This window comes from Macrobrachium nipponense, chromosome 42, assembly GCF_015104395.2.
Source record: "Macrobrachium nipponense isolate FS-2020 chromosome 42, ASM1510439v2, whole genome shotgun sequence".
NCBI classification, from domain to species: Eukaryota; Metazoa; Arthropoda; class Malacostraca; order Decapoda; family Palaemonidae; genus Macrobrachium; species Macrobrachium nipponense.
Genome location: NC_061103.1, coordinates 45,702,728 through 45,725,227, shown reverse-complemented (window position 1 = coordinate 45,725,227; position 22,500 = coordinate 45,702,728). Strand labels below are relative to the sequence as shown.

At 36.0% G+C, this 22,500-nt stretch overlaps 1 protein-coding gene across 1 annotated transcript in view; it reads right to left on the bottom strand.

Moving 5' to 3' along the window:
* Positions 1 to 21,504, bottom strand: part of LOC135213359 (uncharacterized) — a 94,108-nt gene extending 72,604 nt beyond the window's left edge. The window contains 1 exon segment of the mRNA XM_064247337.1: positions 20,513 to 21,504. The gene's annotated coding sequence lies outside the window, so the exon portion shown is untranslated.
* Positions 21,505 to 22,500: the final 996 nt, after the last annotated feature.

The following is a 22,500-nucleotide window of genomic DNA, read 5'->3' as shown; positions in this document are numbered from 1 at the left end:
TAAACTTAGATAATAATATCAGTGATAAATGTGGAAACCAAAACAATAACAAAAACAGAAATATATTTACACCTCACACTGGGATCGAACGCAGGGTAGACATAATGCTACATTTGACCGGAATTACTTAATTACTAAGGGTACTAACATTACTTCAAAGAACCCATGGAAGGTGCTGTTTGGTTAATCTTAATGACGAACGCTGACCCTGCGAACATTATGGAATTACAAAATGCCTTTGTCATCATACAGTGCTAATAACTAGGTTTGGAATTTTTACATACTTTCGTTGGTTATATATTTCCAGACGCGTTTATGTATGAAGTTCTTCATCAAAAGGAAACACTGAAATACTGCATGATTGTGTAATATATAATCAAAAGCTTTTTTTGCTTTCCATTCAGATCATGAAAACAATGCCCAAGGTTTTCATTTTTATATCGATTTTGGCCTGTTTATATAAATGTGAGTCCAGGTAGAGTTTCAGACTTTTAAAGCATAACGCCAATAGCTAATGTTTACACACAGTTGAGATTTCTAGGAGTCCCTTTCTTATTTGTGGTAACGCTTAAACTTTACCAGCAATATAAGCATGATTTCTATTTCCGTATAAAGCTAAAGTAAGCCGCCATCATATGGAACAACTTCATGACCCTGACCTGCCCTTCTGTCATGCCACCAACTTGATGAATACGTGGGAGGTCCGTATCACTTATACATAAGTTTGACAACGACCTTTCGGATATTACACTGCGATAGGGCACCGTCTTATCAGCTCGTACCTGTTTTATTACTCCTCTGGTGGTCTGTAATTAAGTTTTGAATCATGGTCATAGGCTCCTAGATAAGTCAGGACTCTAAAGAATTTGTTTCTCTACGTGGGGTTGATTTCGGTATAAGGACCCTTGATACTTTGTAATAGCCCTAAGTCATTTCAATACTTTTGAGGGAGCTTCTTATATATCTGCGTCATTAACAACAATACTGTTTTTCTTATCCTTATAAACACAGACACACAAATATACACATACACACACCATGGTGATTAAGAATTGAAATTGTAAATGTGTATACCTTGACTAGAGAGTTGCGCCACTCGATGTATAGGCCTACAAAAACTTGGGATCCTGATGACACGACTATATATTTATCATCTCAGTTGGAGACAGTCGCTGTGCACGTTACGACATATTTCATAACCGTGGAACGTCATCATAGCACAAAATCCTCTTGACCTTTTTAGAACGAGTTTGGGGAGTGTTGAAGAACGGTTTACGGGAATTGTTTTGATCACTGGAAATGTCACTCTCCGCTCTAGCTCGGGCTGTTTCGCAGTTTCACTGGACATTAACCCTTCTGGGGGCGAGAGTATTCAGCTAAACGGTCATCGTTGACTGAGGCTCACTTGACATTAGGCAATGAGAGAGGAGCAGCCTCATAGGAGAACTGAATTAAATTGATCCAACTGCACTGAGCGTAAAGAAGCATCAGCCACACTGTAGGCTGAAACAAAAGGGAATGATTTTGGTGCTGTATTTTGCTTATCTGATATCGAAGATAAGTTTATCTGCCGCAGAAGATCGGCTTTTAGGAACTTTTGGTAAACAGTTCCCAGAAAAAGCCGATAACGCCGAGCGAATCATCTTTTCATTCCTTTACTCACTGGCGGCAAAAATATAGATAAAAAGGTATAAAAGAAGGAGAAAGTTAGCATCGAAGAATATTCTTGATGAGCATTTTCTTAATTTTTAGCTCAGATAGAGGACTGTGTATCTGCAAACACATTGATTAAACTAACAAGAATGGCTAAAGTTCTGGGTGTGGGTAGTTGGCCTCCTGTTCTGTTTTTGAGTCCACTGTTTTGTGGTCTTTCGAAAGATGGACTTGCTATATTTCTACAACACAGACCGTCGTCATTAGAGTATAACCATCAAAATTGTTTTTTCCCCTTTCCTCGTTAACAAGAGGACCCGGGTTCGAGCCCGGGAAAGGGAAAGAAAGTTTAGGTAACGCCCCCTCATACACCGTGAGTCACTTGCCTTTTTAAGAGCGAGTGTCTATCTTCATTCCATAACTGACAACCCTACGGTACCGACCGATTTGATAACCTCTGACCCCAACTATGTGAAGTGATTTGCTAGATGTTCTGACAGTATCTCTCTCTCTCTCTCTCTCTCTCTCTCTCCTCTCTCTCTCTCCACAGTTCGCAATTATGGCGACCTACTTTGACCTCAAATTATTGTTCTTTATTGAGTAACACTTTTTGTTACTGAATGTCCTCAGACTTAACACACACACACAAACACACACAACAGACGGTCTTCCCGTTTTGGATTTATTAATTCCAGTGACATGGAATAATAATAATAATAAACTGATAGAGAAGCAAATCCACAGTTATGTAAATGTACATATATTTAAATTTAAAAACAGCAAGGATAGCTTTCGGGAATCTGTTCGGTGTCAGATTGATAATAGGGGAACCGAACAGATTTCCGAAAGCTATCCTTGCTGTTTTCAAATTTAAATATATGTACATTTACATAACTGTGGATTTGCTTCTCCATTTGAAGACTCGTGCTACTATGAGGATTTTTTAATAAACTGATATGTATCAGGACCTGAAACTAGAAATAAGAAAGATATGGGATATGCCAGTGGAAACTGTATCTATAGTCATAAGAACACTAGGCACGATCCCATGATCCCTGAAAAGGAACCTGGAAAAACTAGATGTCGAAGTAGCTCCAGGACTCATGCCAGAAGAAAAGTGATGGACTCCTAAGGAGGCAGGATTTAACCCGGAACCCCAGAATATAAATACTACCCAGTCGAATAAGATGACTGAGAAAAAAAAACGATATTGATATCATGCGTAGGATATACCTTAATTACTTAGCCAGTTTCATAACCAGTGACAGAATACAGAGCATTAGTCGGCAAGATTTCTGCTGATATCTGTTATCGATCAGTGTCTTGCTGCGATAACACACAAAGTATTATTATGATTTGACTTTTTATGATTATAACAATTTCAACTGAAGTAAACTAACGAAATATATTTGAGAAATAATCAGAAATAGACTTCTGAATAACTTGATATTGCCGTAAAAGTTCCGTAAAAGTTAAGAATTTATTTAGAACAGTCAAAAGATTCAGCTATTACCATTTGATTTTTAGTTCCTTAACAAATGCACTCTTACATCAAAACCTTTGATTTCTTTTATTGTTAAAAATAAAAACTGAAGAAGGTATTGAAATAAACAGACCTGAACCAGATAGCAAAGTCAACGAACTTTGCAAGCGATTGAGTGAACCTACTAAAATTGTGTCAACGATTTCAAAAATTGCTTGCAATAAGATTAATTCCCTCCTAGGAATGACACTAAGACTTTCAAACCTACTGGAAAGACTTGGAAAGTAACTAAGAGTGTTCAAAAGGATAAAAGTCTTAGGTAAGACTGGAGGGAGTCGAAAGTCTTTTATTTTACCTTGAGTCTTATTTTAAGTAGTTATCATCGACACCTGGGGACTAGGTGTTGTTGCCAAGTGGGGGCCGAGATAGTTATCTTTGGCGAGAAGAAGAAGAAGAAAAAGGAGAGAGAGAGAAAGAGAGAGAGAGAGAGGGAGAGTACCATTAACAGTGTGTCAACAAGAATACTTTCCCAAAAGATTGAAAATAGTTTTTGATAATCCATGGGGCTCTGTGATTAAGTTAACTTCAAAAAAGCTTTTTGTTTCAGCCAATTTAGAATAATACTTCTGTAGCGTAATGATATCACAACCATTATTATTATTATTATTATTATTATTATTATTATTATTATTATTATTATTATTATTATTATTATTATTATTATTATTATTATTATTCAGAAGATGAACCCAATCCATATGGAACAAGCCCACCACAGGGGCCACTGACTTGAAATCCAAACTTCCACAAAGAATATGCTGTTCATTTGTTAAAAGTAACTGAAGGTAATAAGATATACAGAAGGAAGAGATCACTGATTAGAAATAAAAAAAAAGTTTAAAGCACTGCAAGAGAGTAAAGACAAACAATAGCTTTTTGCAGAAGTTAAGGGACAAACAAACCTTCTGAAATATAAGAGCATCATTATCAACGCCAGTCAAACACAGCAGTTTTATCAAAACTGAGAGATACCACTGATAGTTACAGTGGTATCGTACAATGATTCACGGGAGATTAAGAGTTTCTCACGACCGAAAATTTTAGGAGACACTGAATGTCAGCTAGGGACCCTTAAATCACAGAAGAATTGAGGTCGATCTCTATGAATTCCACATTCTTTAAACGACCTGAGAAATTATCTGTATTTGGTCAATTGGGCCTTAAAATCTGAAGAAAGTAGGCCTTAATTCTTTTTTTATATTGAACCTTATTGAATCACATAAAAATTGAGGTCGAAATTATGAATTCCACAATCTGGAAACGACATGAGAAATTCTTTGGAGTTGGTCAATTGGCCTTAAAATTCTAAGAAACTAAGCTATAATTTTTCTTAAACTGAACTTATTTTTAACATTCCTTATGTGTTTCTGTATCTTAGGATACACCATAAGGTCCTGTATCTCTCTGGTCTGATGGAGGTCATATACATTAAGTGAAATATAGAAGTAAAAGAAAATGTATGTAAGCAATAGACACCTACATGAATCTATGAGCAAAAATGGGAGCTTACAAATAAGAATTTATTCTTACGTAGAATATCTGAAGCTTAGAAAATTAGAAGAGGATATATTAGAAAAATGAATAAAAATTGCACCCTACAAAAAAAGGTGGATCCTACAAAAAAAAAAAAAAAAAAAAAGCACGCTACACACATATATAAAAAAATAAAGTGGAGCCTAGGAAAAATGGCTTCATCCTAAAAAGAAAAAAAAAAAAACACCGAAGTTTTAAAAAACAACATCTGGAGCTTACGGAAGAGAGTTACATTTCAAAGACAAGAGAAAATTCTTGCATTCGTAGAACGACTTCAGCCTACGTGCCACCAAGCAGTCTCACACTCTCTTTATCAATTATCAAAGCATATCATGACGTTATTAAGCAAAATAAAACTAAATGCTGCCTTGAGATTGAGGTGCACGAAGCATGACTAATGCAGATGATTAATATATATATATAGATATATATATTATATATATATATTATTATCTATATATAATAATATATAATATATATATAATATATATTAATAATATATAGTGTGTGTGTGTGTGTGTGTGTGTGTGTGTGTGTGTGTGTGCTATAAAGATCAAAGTGCATTCTGTAGAAAACGTTCCCGCCAAGGGGTCAGTTGTAATCACAAACGTTTGGTGAATCATTATGTTTAAAAAATCCTGGCCAAAAATGGTTTTAAAAATTTTCAGCCATTTCTCTTGCAAATACGAAACTCGAGTATCGAACTTTGCTGCAGCATTGGTTAATGCATCTGCATTCAGTTAAAAAAAAAATTATCACAATCGCTCTCAAGTAGGTTTTGTTGTCTGTTCAAAATTGCGTCAAGACGAAATATTGCGATGATGTGAGAAAGACCTTCAAGTGTTTCTCTAAGGAGAGAAAATAGAAAACAAAATCGATAATGATAGAATCACTAGTGATATCTCTCTCGTCTTATCAGGACAAGTATATGTCTTCAATTGATACTTGGATGGAATCAAGAAGTTCTCCATGACATCATGACATACTTTGTACGAATCCGGCTACTTTTAGAAGCCAGCTATTTAGTAACAGCTATCCACGAACCGGCCACCTAAAATCCACAATACGCTTAAGCTGGAATACCTATAGCAACGACTACTCAAGACGTAGGTTACGTAATTTCCAGGCTACCATGGTAACGGCTACTACCTAGGAACTAGCTTGCTACATACCAACCAAACTACGAGTGGATCGGCTACCTAGAACCGAGAATGCCCTAAAGCTGGCTACCTAGGCTAAATAAAATGCCGGCTACTTATAAGATCCAGACGACCTTGAACGCGGCTACTTTTAAAAACTTAGCTATTTAAGTAGCTCGCTAATTTGATTAGCAAACGGCCTCGATATCAGCTGATACAATCAGACAATGGAAGTGTGGTATCAACTCATTCTGTGAATGAAATTAATAGAATTTTTCTCTCTGAATTATTCCTGTGGGCTATTATTGGCCGCCCGGTATCGATGACGTCACGAACGGATATCAAGAGATAAGAGATACCCTTATTCTCACGAACAGGACCTGAGGTGAATTGATATTAGATGCTGATATCAGAGCGATAACTTAGAGAGAGAGAGAGAGAGAGAGAGAGAGAGAGAGAGAGAGAGAGAGAGAGAGCTGACCCAGCGGTAATTACAGGGCAAGGTCCTTAAATATACCCCAGTATATTTAAAGGACCTTGTTACAGGGTATTTCTGCCATTCGTCATAGACGTTTTCTGAAATACGGTCTAGCGGAAAATGATAAGTGAGGCTTTCTGTGTCAAATAATAATAATAATAATAATAATAATAATAATAATAATAATAATAATAAAGGCTTCACCAAGGAATACGCAATAAGTGTTTGTATTCGCCCTCTGCAGCAAATGCGATGGAGTTTTTTTTTTTTTTTTTTTTCACTCCAAACTCAAAACCGGAGAGTTTTATCTTGAGCCTAACTTCCACTGGTGATAACAGAGAACGCACCTACGACAACAAACCTTAGTGACAAGTGAGTAAAGTTCTCCAGTGTTCTGTAATTGTCTCTTGAACCTGTTGTATTTATTTTTGTTTTGCAGGAGAGAGAGAGAGAGAGAGAGAGAGAGAGAGAGAGAGAGAGAGATATTCTGTCAAGGTGCTCCGATGTCACATAGCCCCTATGCAAATAGTTTTGCATTTTTGTTTTTTGGGGGAATTTTTAAAGATATAATTCTGATATACGTTAAAGTTTAAGGGAAACTTTGATGTTATGCACAGCGTACAACAGCATACGTAATATATATAATATATATATATATATATATATATATATATACTATATTATATATATATATATATATACAATCAAACGTACCTCTCCGTACCCACGCAAACTTATCCTACTGCAAACTCCCTGTTTTCCCTCTATCCGAATTCAGAGCAACTCGTAGCTCGTCAAATTTTGATAAAAAAATAAATATATCATAGTATTCATCACAAGGATAACTGCGTACTACTACGAACGCTGCAGATAAGCGTTGCTGATAAGATTAACCAGGTGTGTAATCAAATTGACAGCTGGGTCTGGGGACAACAAGATAAGAGGCTGGAAGGTGGCAAGTGTCGCTAAGACGAAAAGGCTTTTGACTGACGTTAGATTTATTCTTGCTTTTCTATTTTTGGTAAATGTCATCGGGTCTCTTGTCGGTATGTACTGGTGCCTTTGGCACACTCGGTTTGTGTATGTATGTGTGTGTGTATATGTATATATATTTATGCATATATATATATTATATATATATATATATATATATATATATATATATATATATATATATATGTATATATATAATAATATATCATTCGAGCTACAATTTAAATTTCCTTTAATATCTAATTCGCTCTACCTCGGAATTTATATATTTTCAAATATGTACCGAGGGGGAATTTTTTTAGTTGATAATAATTTCGTACCCCCATGGGATCGAACTACCGTCCAGTTGGACGGGGAACGAAATCAGGATCGGACAGTGAAGCTACCGAAACGGCTGTCCAGATCCTGATTTCGTTCCCCATCCAACTGGACGGTGGTTCGATCCCATGGGGGTACGAAATTATTATCAACTAAAAAATTCCCCCTCGGTACATATATGAAAATATATCAATTCCGAGGTAGAGCGAATTAGATATTAAAGGACATTTGTAGCTCGAATGATTTATATGAATCACGGTGATGTGATAAATATTCATATAGATATATATAAGATATTATGTATATATATATATATATATGATATATTATATATATATATAGATATTTGTATATATATTATATATATATATATATATATTATTATATATATATATATATATATATTACTTGATTTACAAGCCCATCATCGTTATCTCTCTCTCTCTCTCTGAAAGGCATTGTACTTTTAGACATTGTAATATATTTCTCAATGTGATGTATCATTACTGAAGAAAATATTTAACCCATAGAATGAACGTTCTCTCTCATATTTATCTCTTGAAATGTTATTTCGAATTTTGATAAAATTTGGATTGCCGCAGCTGATGTTTCTAAACTTCCAGTTCACAACTGCGCAACAAGTCCAAAATCTCCATCTTTTCCTTCGTGACGCCTCGCTCAAGATAATACGATTCGATAAGTGACCTAATTTCCTCGAGAGAAAAGCTGCGCTGCGGAAATGTACATTCAGAAATAGATATTTTGTCAGACGAGGCTGAAGATGTGTCTATGTTGAGGATCACTCCGAAGGCATTCATTTGGTCGCGTATTTTCGCATATCTGTTTCGTCAGGGAATTGCTGTCTGTATTTACTGAAATGCAGCGGGAAAAACTGTTATTTTGTGCGTGTGTGTGTAAAAGAGAGAGAGAGAGAGAGAGAGAGAGAGAGAGAGAGAGAGAGAGAGAGAGAGAGTGTTGTTAACAATTTGATCTGTTTATCATCTAAATGATGCTATCAGTTAGTCTCAGGAGAAAAAAACGAGCATATCTTCAGTTGTTTTTACAATACGCCTCCTAATGATGAACATTTATAGGAATTAATCCTGCCTCCTATAAAATTTTACAAGGTTGTTCATCCGAGGTTACATTGCTTAAAAAAACACACACACACGCGCGCACACACAAATTGGAGAACAAATATATGAAAACACTATATACGCAATTTCGAAGTGTCATGCGTGGAGACACTGAATAATCCTGCTGCAGTCCAGTATATTTGCTCTTTAAATATATTTCTTCTCCAATTCGTGTTTTTATTTTTAATTTCCGAAGTTTCTGAAATGTCTTTACTAATACGTTGGCACTTTGAAGTCATGATGAACTCAGGGTCTTCCGTTCGGTATGAACGTGAATAAGGACTTTGACGTAAAAGACATCTGTTCTACGGAATTCCTGCCCTTTCTACAGAACAGATGACTCAAGTACGACCTTTATAAAAAAAAATGGTTTATGACATGGTCAACTCTTCATTAAAATTAGGTTGGGTTCAGTGTATAAATTTATGACCGTATAAGTTGCATTTTTAGGTGGTTAATCTTGTTTAGAGTATTTCTACTCTACACCTTCATTGTTCATGGGGCAGCATCTAGTTATAAAACTACAAATCCGACACTAGGGTACTTATTTGTGTTTAGTGAGGGTAGGTGAACAATTTGTCAGTAAAATGAAAAGTATTTTGTATATAATGATCACGTTCATGTTCCAATAGGCCCTTGAATGTCTAAAATTCGTGACTGGAACTGCAGTCCATTAATAAAGAAATAAATTATGATATTTTTCAGTTTATAACTTTGGCTCAGTCTGATTTTCACGACCCAGTTTTATATTTTAACACGAGGAAAATTTTCACTGTGAGTTGGAAATCTAATCGTCTACATTGAAATTAGAAATCCGTGGACGTTTTGCTATACCAAGAACCAAGTCTTAGTGTCTTTTGTTTAAAGGGAAGCATAGAATATGAATAATGATAATCTTTTTTATTATAATTAATTCAATTCTATCAAGTTTAATAACCCCTGTTTCCTAAACTCTAAAGAAACCTCTGCAACCGCAAGTGTCATTATTCTCAACTGTGTTTTTTTGTTATGAGTCTTTTTTGTGGTAGATAAAATCGACGAATTCCTTTGCCAACGATTAGCCATTTCCTTTGACGTTTGAACAAAACACTCTTTTGTTTTGACTTTCGTATTCTGTATTGTCTTTAGAAATGCGGTTATGTTATTTCCAGTTTTTTTTTATGAGTGTGAATATCACTCAAGGAGGGTATAAACTCTGTTTCGAAAGAAATATGTAAGTTTGGATTTCAAGGAAGGTGGTAAGGAAAACTGGGAAAAGGACACGGGCCATGGAGCAAACAGCCTACTAGGGCTATAGGAGAAAACCAGCCATAGTTAAGTAATGTGGCTAAGTGGTGAAGCAATCTGCTCACTTATTAAGGTCCTTGGTTCATTCCCTGTCCACCTTGGCGTTTGCTGGAGTCAGGGAAGTAGTCTTGTGTCCTGTATCGGTGCCGAATGGCGAATCACTGCGTTCATGAAAGTGATTTTAATGTATAGCTGTGCTTCAGATATACAAGAAGTCTCCGTAGGCCTTAAGAATAGTCCCTTGGTAGTAGTCATGTGTCTTCTGAGCCTAATGGCGAACCAAGGCATTCATGAAAGTAATTTCAATGTATAGCTGTGCTTCAGATCTGCAATAAGGCGACGTAGGCCCTAAGAATAGTCCTTTCTCAAACGTCTTGGCGGAGGGAATCCCCAAAAAAGTATAGTAAACATCTTTACGCAACTCCCCAGGAAACCGTTCAGCGCGTATTAGGATTCTGTTTGTATTGCCAAAATGTCCTAAGTGCTAAAATTACAATGACTGACCCGTGGTCGAAACTCGGTAAGGGGAAAGAAATAGCACTCCATTATATTTTCCAGTCCGATCTTTTAGGATGACTTTATAAATAGTATCCACAATGTAATCGAGATATGGAGAGGTTATACAGGTCGTCGTATTTCCATAGATTTGATAAATGTAATAAAATGAAATTCTGAGGTTAAATTTCATGTCTACAAAACAGGTTGCCCAAATGAAGATTAGGTAGGTATCATAGCTATGTTGGTACTGGTAGGATATCCTCTGGTAGTCTCATATATACCCAAATTCCAAGTAACATAATGGTTGCTGTCTATTCTCTTTTGAAATCATCCGTTTTCATAAAGCTTCGTGAATCCTTTCTTTGTCAGGAAAGAAGACTGTAGGATACTAGAAATTTACCACGAACTTGGGGCAATATCCTCAAAGGATACCGGCTTTCTTAGTGTCATGCATTATGATGACATGTAGTATAGGGAAGTTTGCCTGTTGGGTCTGCAAAGTACAGTTTACCAATTTGACTCTCGCTGCATTTAACGAAGCGACAACGTAGCCGGAATTTTGACTACGGCAGTAGGGAGCCCGTCAACAAGCAAAGAGGTTCTCTGCTTTGAGGAGTAGTGGGGCAGTGTAAGGACGTGGTCCGGTAGCGCTTGCGTAAACTGGAAGAATCCCCAAGGAGTGGACAGCATATACCGTCATATGTCTTGGGTAGTGATCGCCTTTTCTTACATGTGCTTTATCTCTCCATGGGTTTTCTTTTAAGTAATTGTATTAAATTTGGTATTCAAAATGTTATGGAATGTGACTTTAAAGTATTGTGGTTTTGTGTTGATACTTTAATTTTGGTGTAATTAGTGTTATGGCATTGTAAGAGACTTTTTTTTCTTTTGTTTTCTTTTAGGTGTTGACCGCAAGTCATGTACCGACTATTTTGTCCTGGTCTATTTAATTGCTTTATACGATGCTGTGTGTTAATGTATTAGTTACGATTGTTTATTAGTTTGCATTTAATTGTTAGTTAGCTTTTATTTTGGTTTATGTTCAGTCTGTTTTTTTTATAAATATAATTTTAAAGAAAATAGTTTCCTTTCTGCAATATTTACCATTGTCTTGTGTATGAACCTTTTATAAAGAGAACGGTCTCCTTTACCCTTGTGAATTAAGCCATAACAAGCTTTAACTATAAAATTTATGTGACACTTAGTATACAAACAGACCGTCTGTTTCTTTCGGTTAAATTCAGATTCACTCTTCATCGAATTACTAAGGTAAGGCACTTCCGTTAAAGAAATAGCTACTTCGGTACCAAGAAACATTGTGAATTTTTTCCTTCATTAAACATGAAGGTCAATAAATGCCATCTAATAGAAATTCACAACCATACAACACCATTTTAAAAGAGCTGAGGTTATGGTACGTTGAGATAGCCTACAACCTAATAATAATCATACTATAATGGGCGTAATGTCTGTCTGTCTGTCATTCAATCACGGCCAAACGGCTGGTCAGATGGGCATGAAACTTGGCAGGGTTATGGTGGGGACCCATAAGATGGTTTGTAATGGGGTTTCATCCAACCTACCCCCCTCCTTTGTAGGGGGTGGGGGTGAGAAGGGATTCCCTGAAACGGAGCTGTTTCTGGCCGTGAAACGAGGCTGGTTATTCCCGTAGACTTAGTTATTTGACGATTTTTCAAACATAATTTCTGTACAACTTCCCCGGAGAAAGTCGCGAATATTTTAGCTCGGTCACAACAGAAGATGAAAATTATCATCAATATCCGCAAGATTTTTTGAATAACTTAAATCCATCGGGACTGCCAGTGCACAAAATAACGTTGAAGAAGTACTGCCCGGTAATGTTGCTTCGGAATTTTGATCCTGCCAATGGACATAATAAAAAGGAAACTGACAAGTTCCTACTTAGAACTTTTTTTTTTTTTTTTTGAAGACGCAGGATCATAAGAGCATTTATCAGTAGCCATAACGCACTGATATACAAGTTGCGTCTTTGCAGTAACATAATGAAAAGAAAGATACTTTTATTCGAACCAATCAAGATCCCTGTTCCGTTAAATGAAAGTCACGACAAGAGAGAGAGAGAGAGAGAGAGCCATTTAACGACATTAATGCATTACAATTTTATAATTTTATCTTGCTATCGAAAAATGAGAGAAAGAAAGAGAGAGGAGATAATCTGTGATTTGAGAGCTAAGTAATTCGATAATCCCATCACCGTCTTCGTTACTTGACTTACATTGAGAGAGAGAGAGAGAGAGAGAATCATTAAAAGAGGGTAAACAATAATGAATACGAACTTCTTTACGTTCATTGATCATCCCTTCACTTACTTTAAGAGAGAGAGAGAGAGAGAGAAGAGAGAGAGAGAGAGAGAGATAATATCATTAAAAGAGGGGAATCAACAATGAATAAGAATTTCTCTGCGTTCAGTGATCGTTCCTTGAATTACATTACGAGAGAGAGAGAGAGAGACTATTCGTGTAATCGCCCTTATTTTAATATTGCTGAACAAATAGTACATATAAATTTTTCACTTCTGCACCCGTATTTTATCACCCATCGTAGATGGGTAAGTTTGCTAGTAATAATACTATTAATAATATTAATACTAATAATATTAATATTAATAATATTAATATTAATTATAATATTAATATTAATAATATTAATAATAATAATAATATTAATCAGAATAATATTAATCAATAATAATATTAATCATAATAATATTAATAAGGCTACAAAGAATTAAATCGCTTAGGAATACAGGACAGAAACCGACATTGAATAAAATCAAGATGGAACTGTTTATTCCTTTAGTATTGGTCATAGAATAATAATTGTTAAAATCAAAATCGACAATAGGATAATACATCATTTTCAAGAACAGCTTCCTTTTTGCCCTGTGAGCATTGTATGGGCATCAGGTTATCCATCCCTTCGGCGTGTCTGTCTAGATCACGGGTTCTCAAAGTGGTCGATATCGACTCCCAGGGGTCTATGAATAGTCAGGGGGTCAAAAGGGGGTCTATGAATAACTGAGTCAGGGGGTCGATGAATAACTAACGTGTCGGAGAATTAAGTTACATATACTCGTATATCTAAAGTTCCGAACATATTTTCTTACTAGGTATTACTAAAGTAATACTACTCTAATTGATTCTGACATTGTTTTTTTTTTTTTCAAATAATAAATGCTAGTCTAGGGGGTCGATAGAAAATTTGAAACTTCATAAGGCGTTAAAAAGTTTGAGAACCCCTGGTCTAGATTGTCCACATAAAACATATCTGTGGGGTCTTTTCTGGTCTTTACTGACACACAAAGGCCTAAGTGACTGGATATCTACGCAGGATATCCTCATAAATTATCGATAATGATAAGTCTTATGTTTTCTTTTTAAATATTGTAGAAGGCCTGTATCTTAACACCTCTTAATACCTGTATCCGAAGATTGTTTAAATGCAGTAGAGAATAAATATGATTTTAAAGGCAAAATAAAGCTGGCTACAGCTGTGTTTGTGGGTAAAATCATTGCGTTCTAGGACTTATTTCGAAAATCAGTGGTCAACAGTAAATATCAAATATTTTGGACAATATTACAAGAAAAATGCTAGATTTATTAATGTGCTTAAAATGTTTCCAGTGTATTAAAACCTATGTCTTTATTCAATATACTATTAATATATTTACTGATAAGAGTTTTAAATATCAAACCTTGCTTTAAATACTCTCATTTAAAACACCTATCACATTAGAAGTAGTTTCTACAGAAGGTAGACCGATGATTTCCTGTAGTGGTTGCAAGCACCTACGAAACATCTCTATCTGTCTCTCTTTAGAAAAGTATTTATTATGAAATGAATTATTTCCATCTCTTTTAATTACCGATGGTAAGAATCGCCAAGAAAGAAAGAGAGAGAGAGAGAGAGAGAGAGAGAGAGAGAGAGATACAAATTGGTGTCAGTAGTGGGTACCTGTTGGAAACATATATATATATATCTATATATATATATATATATATATATGGTATATATATATATATATATATATATCATATATATATATATATACATACCTAATATATCTATCAATATATACTATATCTATATATATAATATAATTATATATATATATGAGAGAGAGAAGAGAGAGGAGAGAGAGAGAGAGAGAGAGAGAGAGAGAGAGAGAGAGAGTTATACGATTAAACAAACAATCAATGGTAATAAAATCACCGGTAATATCGAGGCAATCGTTCAAAACACCTCGACGTAATGTTATAGCATTCCCTTCCGAAATAAGTAAATAATGACAAAAAAAGCAAATAATCAGTTTAATTAGTTAATTAAATGTTGATAACAGCTAAATAATACCAAGGATATTTCAAACTCCACTAACATACAAGTACAACTGATCGTTTCCCACTTGCTCTCAGCCAGATATACTGCATTAGATAAAAAAAAAAAAAAAAAAAAACTCATTTGTAACGGTTTTCAACCGGTCGGCAAATGACCGTCAGTGATTGATTTAATATCTCACCGAGTGGCGCCATGAATCTAGTTTCTCTCTCTCTGCGGGAACCGTTTTTGCCCATAGATCTCCCTTCCTGGCCACTTCCGGTGCACGCAGACTTAGTAAACAACGAAATTATTGGTCCTGGGTGACGAAAGATGGCCGGTCTTGTATTTCCGTTTCGAGGATTCGGGCGTTTATTGTTGTTTACTTCAATGCTTTGGGCTGACCAGGCGTTTATAGTTATTCACGTTCATGCGTTGGTAATTCAGGCGTTTATAGTTAGTCACATTAATGCGTTGGGAAGATTCAGGCATTTCTAGTTAGTCACTTTCATGCTTTTGACAGGTTCAGGCATTTATAGTTGTTTACTTTCAGGTTTTGGAGAGATTCAGGCATTTATAGTTGGTTACTTTCAGGCTTTGGACAGATTCAGGCATTTATATTCGGCCATGTGAATGCCTAGGTGCAAAATTCTTTTTTTTATTTTATTTTGCAGAATAAACTGAGAGAAATAAGGGAGTGTAGTGCTAGATTCTCTCAGTTATTGCTGTTTAGGGTTTAAATTTTAGTTTTTGGAGTAACTGTGCACCTACACACAAACACATACTTACACATACACACACACACAAACACTTCGAGAAATAAGAGTAGAAAATAATGTCTTGGAAAACGGGTCATAAACTTAACAAAAGGAATAAAACTCTTTGCTAAAAAGAGGAATATACGGTAATTATTCAAGAAATCAATAAAAGGTAGGTTTGAATCCTTTAGGGAAGTGCTTTCACTGTTTCAGTAGCTCTAGAATAATGGTGTTTGCAGTGTCGAGAACCATAGACTCCATTACTACCCCGTCTATCTGTGAGTATAGACGGAGAAACCGACTAGATAGATAGCATCCTAGATGAAAGAACCAGGCTCAAAAGTTGAATAGGGATAGAAATGTAATATTTACGAATTAGGTGAAATATGAGCACCCCTTTTAAAACATCCACTAATGTTCGCGTACCAAAACGCATTAGCAAACCACATTAATGGGCGTATTTATCATTTGGTAAATACGTCACATGGGTCTGCCTCACCTAAAACGCGCAGAATTAACGCAAGAATGATTAGTATACCGCGCTGTGGCAGATCTTACGCAATCGTCTTTGCTGTTCTCGAAAGCGATAAGGTCGAAAATAACAGGTCACGTGATATCCTCTCTCTCTCTCTCTCTCTCCCTCTCCCTCTCTTTATCTCCCGGTCGTTCTCGCAAGCTGTTCTTAATTTGCATATTCATGTCTCTCTCTCTCTCTCTCTCTCTCTCTCTCTCTCTCTCTCTCTCTCTCTCTCTCTCTCTCTCTCTCTCTCTCGTGTGTGTGTGTGTGTGATAACACGTCTATATTGTTGACGCTTTTTCTTAGCCCGTACGATGAGCATTTGCCAGCAAAGGAAGTATATCTTAAATTCACGTCAAAAACTTGTACTTCGTACAAAGGAAACCCCGGTTCGTCTATGGCACGTTCTCGTCTCCATAGACGTCATTGAATGTTGTATTACATAAACAATGTTAGAGGGCACTCCTCATAATGTCCAGATGGTCTGCTTAAAGGAAACGGAAAGAGGAAACGCATCCTTCAGCAATCGCATGTATTAAGGGAGCAAATTACGAAGCTAAAATATACTCTCTCTCTCTCTCTCCACACATGCATGTACTATATAACATGACTGACAAACACACACACACACATATGTATATATATATAATATAATATATTATATTATATATATATAATATATATTTATTAATATATATATATATATATATATATAATTAATATACACACACACTTAACGCTAGGAATTCATAGCTTCTGTGGTTCACAACAGTTCTTAAATTCTCTACCAATTTCATCTTGAACACATTAATTTCATGTCAAACAGGTCTCATGCTTTTGACTAAATCTGGCGTAACCTACTTAGCTAAAACTTTGCTTTGTAACTCAACTGAATCTTTAATTTTTTACCTTTATTGTCATGTTTGTAAGTATGCCCTTTTTCATCCTTCTGGGCCAGTTTTTTTTTTTTTTTTCGTAAAACGTATGGGTTTAGGGGCCGTTCTCTGTATCACAGAGTAGGATCTCCGACTTGTGGTCTGAAGAAACCTGGGAAAGGTGGCCCTGAAATCTGATGGTGCAGTCTTCAAAAAATCTGTTTGACTGCCCTCTAAGAAAAAGTGTGTTTGGCTCAATCTTTGGACCCAGTAACATTTTTGGCTATTTGCGGGGACCTTGGAATTTATCAAAGACTGGCGGTTGTCCCGTGCTACTAATCAGCATGGCACGTCAACTGTAATTCTAACTGTCTGCTCTTGATACAGGAACCAGTTCGTGTTTCTGGTAACATAATGTGTCCTGTTATTACTCTTGTTTCAGACGTTGTAAAGGCAAAATGCTTTGAACTTATTGGCGCCCTTGACTACTGCCCTGGGGCTATAGAATAAATTGTGTACTAAGAGTCACGTTGAAGGTGGTGAATAACGAAGCTTCACTGAACAGTTATAAAGATATCTGAAAGTCCATTAAAATGCTGAATGGGACTTCATCAAAATTAGTCTATTTTGTTCCGAGGGAAAAACTTGAAAAATGTACTAATTTTCGAAGGGCTTATCGTGATACGTAAAGTTCTAAACATCAAGTGACAAGGAAAGTGAAATTTACAGATAAGCTGAAAAGCTGCAAATCATTGTCGTGATTTGAAAGCGCTAACGGAAATAGCTGAGCCACACCCAGGTGGACTTGAGTAACTATTGTCCTCGTCTTATGGGCTTAAATTTGATACAAGTGTCAACCTTAAAGGCAAAAGTGATCTACTTCGCAAGACACGAACTTCAACAATCTTTAACCATTTCACTTCCTGATGGTTGGGGGTTCTTTGTCCAAACTTGGCACCTTCCATTACTTTTTGCTTTATAAAAGACATTTCTCCAGTTGTTTGGAGATCACGAATAATAAGGACAGAAAGGCTTATCATTTGGCTCGGCATGCATGTAGAAGACATGAATAGTAAAATACAGTTTTGCTGTTTTATCAGTCTATGATTATTTTGTTGTTGTTTTTATTTGACAGAGTCTGCTATAAGCAGTATCTTCAGTACACGAGCTTCCTGCCACAACCAGTAAGTAATGCTGAGAAGAGATAAAGTGACAGATTGGCTAGAAACCACTTATGTTACCAATCAACCCCAAAATGTTGTGAAATACTTGGGGTCAGTCTTCCCGTCCCAGATGCCAAGAGTTAGGGAAGGTATTACTTGCATATCAAGTGATACTCGGGGAAAACTGCAATTATATGACTGAGGAATTTGGGTTCGCCATCTTTACAAGAGGAAGGGAATAGGAGGGGGAAGGTGAGACGGGGAAGGGGGTGAGGGGAAGGGGGGTCAGGGGAGGAGGAGGGACGTGGTCGAAACGGAGGAATATGAAGGACTAGGAGAGAGCTTCCTCGTAACTGAAAATGCTCTTAAAATAAAAAGGGGGTGTTGTGGATGGGGGGTGCTAGGGGTTGGAGGGAAGCGTGTTATGGGAGATGGGTTAGAAAGTGTTAGCACTTCATATAACATTACTCCATTTGTCTTTGTATTTATTGCATCCTATTTACGATTTATATTAGTACACAAAATCCATGAATTATAGCATGCTTCACATGTTTGGATACCACAGATTATCGAAAAGAGAAAACGCATTGAATATCTCACAAGGAAAAGTGTAACAGCTTTTCAGACGAGAGAGAGAGAGAGAGAGAAAGCACCACATGGAATATAAAAATGATAACAAAGAGGTTCTGATAACTCAAAAACCTAACAAAAAGTCTAAGTTATCGGTATTATTATAAAAATATCCTTTATTCATTACTTTCACATTGGTCCTCTGCAGCTAAATACGATATTCTTGCACAGATCTGTCATCCAAAACTAAAGAGAAAATATCCTTTTAATATTATATTCAAATTACTGCTTTTATCAGTATACTGTGTCTGACGGGTTTGCGAACAGAAGCCTTCACGCCGCAGGTATAAGTGATATTTATATATAAACACGAAGCTGTTGACCATGACACATGCACTCACTCGGTACACTTCTGAATAACAATGTCCTCTTATCAAAAGGACAATACCCACACACACACAGGGCTCACTACTACTACTCACTTCAGCTCTCTACAAATGTCGGAGTTCATGCATGTATATATATATATATATATATATATATATATATATATATATATATATATATATATATATATATATATATATATATATATATATATATATATATATATATATATATATATATGTATAACTCCTCTTCATTAAATTAAGTATGCTATTCACGTTCAAGACGTTTTCTATTATCTTCGAAATATTATTGTAATGATTACCTCCATTCGACCAAGATCGAAAAACGAACGACATGTTTCTTTACGATTATGACCTAATTCTATCGGAAACCGGATTTACAATGGAATAAAAACGACAGATTTCTGGAATGTGAACATTAACAGTCTTTTCCGTATTATCGACATTACCCACACTGAGAAAATCAAGCGTGAGTGTTATGCCAATCCCTTCAAAAAAAGGGTTCAGAGTTTCCCTCGTCATCTGCCTTTGAATCGGAAACCATAGGAGAAATTCCAGAAAACACTTCCAGCTATTGTGAAATTATTTCGACATTTTCCAGAATGACGGTTTCCATAGTCATTTGTGGATCAGCCTGTATATAAATACTATAAACCCTCACTATCGAATACGTGGGCCCTTAAGGTATCCTTTCATGTCCCTGAATCTTTGTCATGATTGAACGCAATTTGGGGACAACTGTCAATTAAACATTTATATAATTCAATTTAATTTTGTACACAGTGTGATTTGGGATGGTGGCTGGGTTAATTTAGGATGTGAGAGTAAGTGCTTTCATTACACACACACAAACAAACAGTAAGAGCTTTCATCACACACACACACACACACGAGCACAATGAGTATAAATGTAACAGATTTTCATATACAACATTTGGGAGAGACAAAAGTGTACCATATTTTAACAGGCCACAGCAAACTTAAGAATATCATCTGATATACAAATTTTCCCTGATGGAGCCTTCGTGCAGATCTGCTCAGTTCGGAATCAGGGAACGTATAGGGGCATTTTTATGGACGTCAAAATCTATTGAAATCATCATAGAGAATGTTGTATACACGCAAGTTTTCTTAAGGTCTGATAGAATGCGTAATTGAATAAGCTGGGGAAAGGACACCTGTGGTTTTTATATTAATCTCTGGGATTAGAGAAGGCACAACACTAGGAAGGTTGTTTCAGGTGAGGTTGAAAACAACATAGTAAAAAAAAAGAAAAAATACTCACTAATATACTGTAACGTCGAAATCGACAATATCTTAAAAATACTCCGTAACGCGTCGTGGTAGCTTGTACTCTCGCAGGATACTCCGGTCTTTCTGTCAGGCGGAAGGCATATCCTTCTTCTATATATATATATATGTATCCTTAACTACCCAGTTAGGTTTGAGGATAATTATTCTTTGTTTTTTTTTCTTCGTCACAGTGGGGAAGGAATCGACACCGCTCGATAATCTCCTAATAATTAGTTTGGAGGAGTTGTGGTCTCAGAAGACTTTATGACAGAGAAGGACAGTTAAAAAAAGGGAAAGAAAACTAGATCTAGTAAGTTATGGAAAGACAAATAAAAAAGACTAGATTATGTCATGGAAGGATAGTTTAAAAAAAAACAGGGGTATGTTATTGAAGAACTGATAAAAAAAACAAGAGTTTGTTATGGAAGGACAGTTATAAAAACAAAAAACAAGAGTATGTTATGGATGGACAATTAAAAAGAAAAAAACAAGAGTATGTTATGGAAGAACAGATAAAAAAAACAAGAGTATGTTAAAAAACAACGAAACGAAACAAAGAGAAAGAAGGAGATCTATTTAAGCTGCTTTGTTAGACTCCTCCCCGCAAAAAAATAGTCTTCTTCGTATAAAAGAATAAATAACGCCACAAAGAAATCTGATGACGAATCGAAGACGGAGGCAAAGAAACTAGACGCAAAAAAACAAAACGATTTTGCAAATGAAAGAGAGAGAGAGAGAGAGAGAGAGAGAGAGAGAGAGAGAGAGAGAGAGTAAAGCTGAAGATAATCAAGGTCGAAACAGAAGTTGGGGGAGGAAACAGAAGTCAAGGTTTCCCCACCAGGTCAAAGGGCAATCTGACCTCAGCACAGAGAAAAAAAAAACAACAAACTGGTATAACTGAAATTATATCCGACACAAGAACGATCTAATAAGGCACCGAATAATGTTCTCCCCGTCACAGGATGCTGGCGACTACTACTCCTCTGATCCTTTGCCATCCTAAATGTCCCGCCTTATCTGTTCCACCCTCATCTCGGTGAACCCGCCCGGCATCCTATTCCCATACCTCGTACTTACACATAACACGAGCACGTTTTGGGGTTTACAATGCAGTAATCCTTATTTTCTGCAATATTTCTCATCACTGCTAAAATTTTGACATAATACGAACCCATTTCTGTGGAATCATTATAGTAATTCTGATATCTGCAATGTTTTGCAACAAGGATACATTTTGACATAATACGAAGCCATTGGTAGGGATTTATGATAGTCATTCGGAATCTCTGCTATGATTTTGCAACATAACACGTACCCATTTCTGTGGAATCATTATAGTAATTCTGATATATGCAATTTTTAGCAACACTGCTAAAATTTTGACGTAACAAACCTATTTCTTTGATATACATTTTAGGGGTACTAGTCCTCTGCAATATTTTGCAATATTTTCTCTAATACGAAGAAATTACTTTTCGCTCTTTTTTTATGGAAGAATTAAAGAGAATGCTGTTGTTACTTCTTGTGAAAAAGGAAATGGAATTGTAGAGTGACATTTGACAAGGATATAAAGATATCATCTCTGACATCCAACCGACTGCCAATTTTTTTTTTTAATAACACGGTGCCCGGGGGATACATACCGGGTTAAGACCCTTGGGCACCGCAATCTAGGAAAGATCCCAAGAGGAGAAACTGAGAGTAAAGAAAAGTATGACAAGAAAAGAAGGGACAAACAGAGCTTATTGCGTCTTGCAACCATTTGAAGAAGTTTTTTTTTAACTGTCTCATCTGATTCAGTTAAGGCATTAGAGGGAAAAATGAACACATACTTACACACACACACACACACACACACACACACAAAGATGATTCTTGTTCAGTGGTCCTTTGTGGTAATTTGATGGAAATATATAGAAACAGTTAAAGTTATTCGTAAAACCAAAAATGGATTATGCCGAGTAAGTAAATCACAGTACC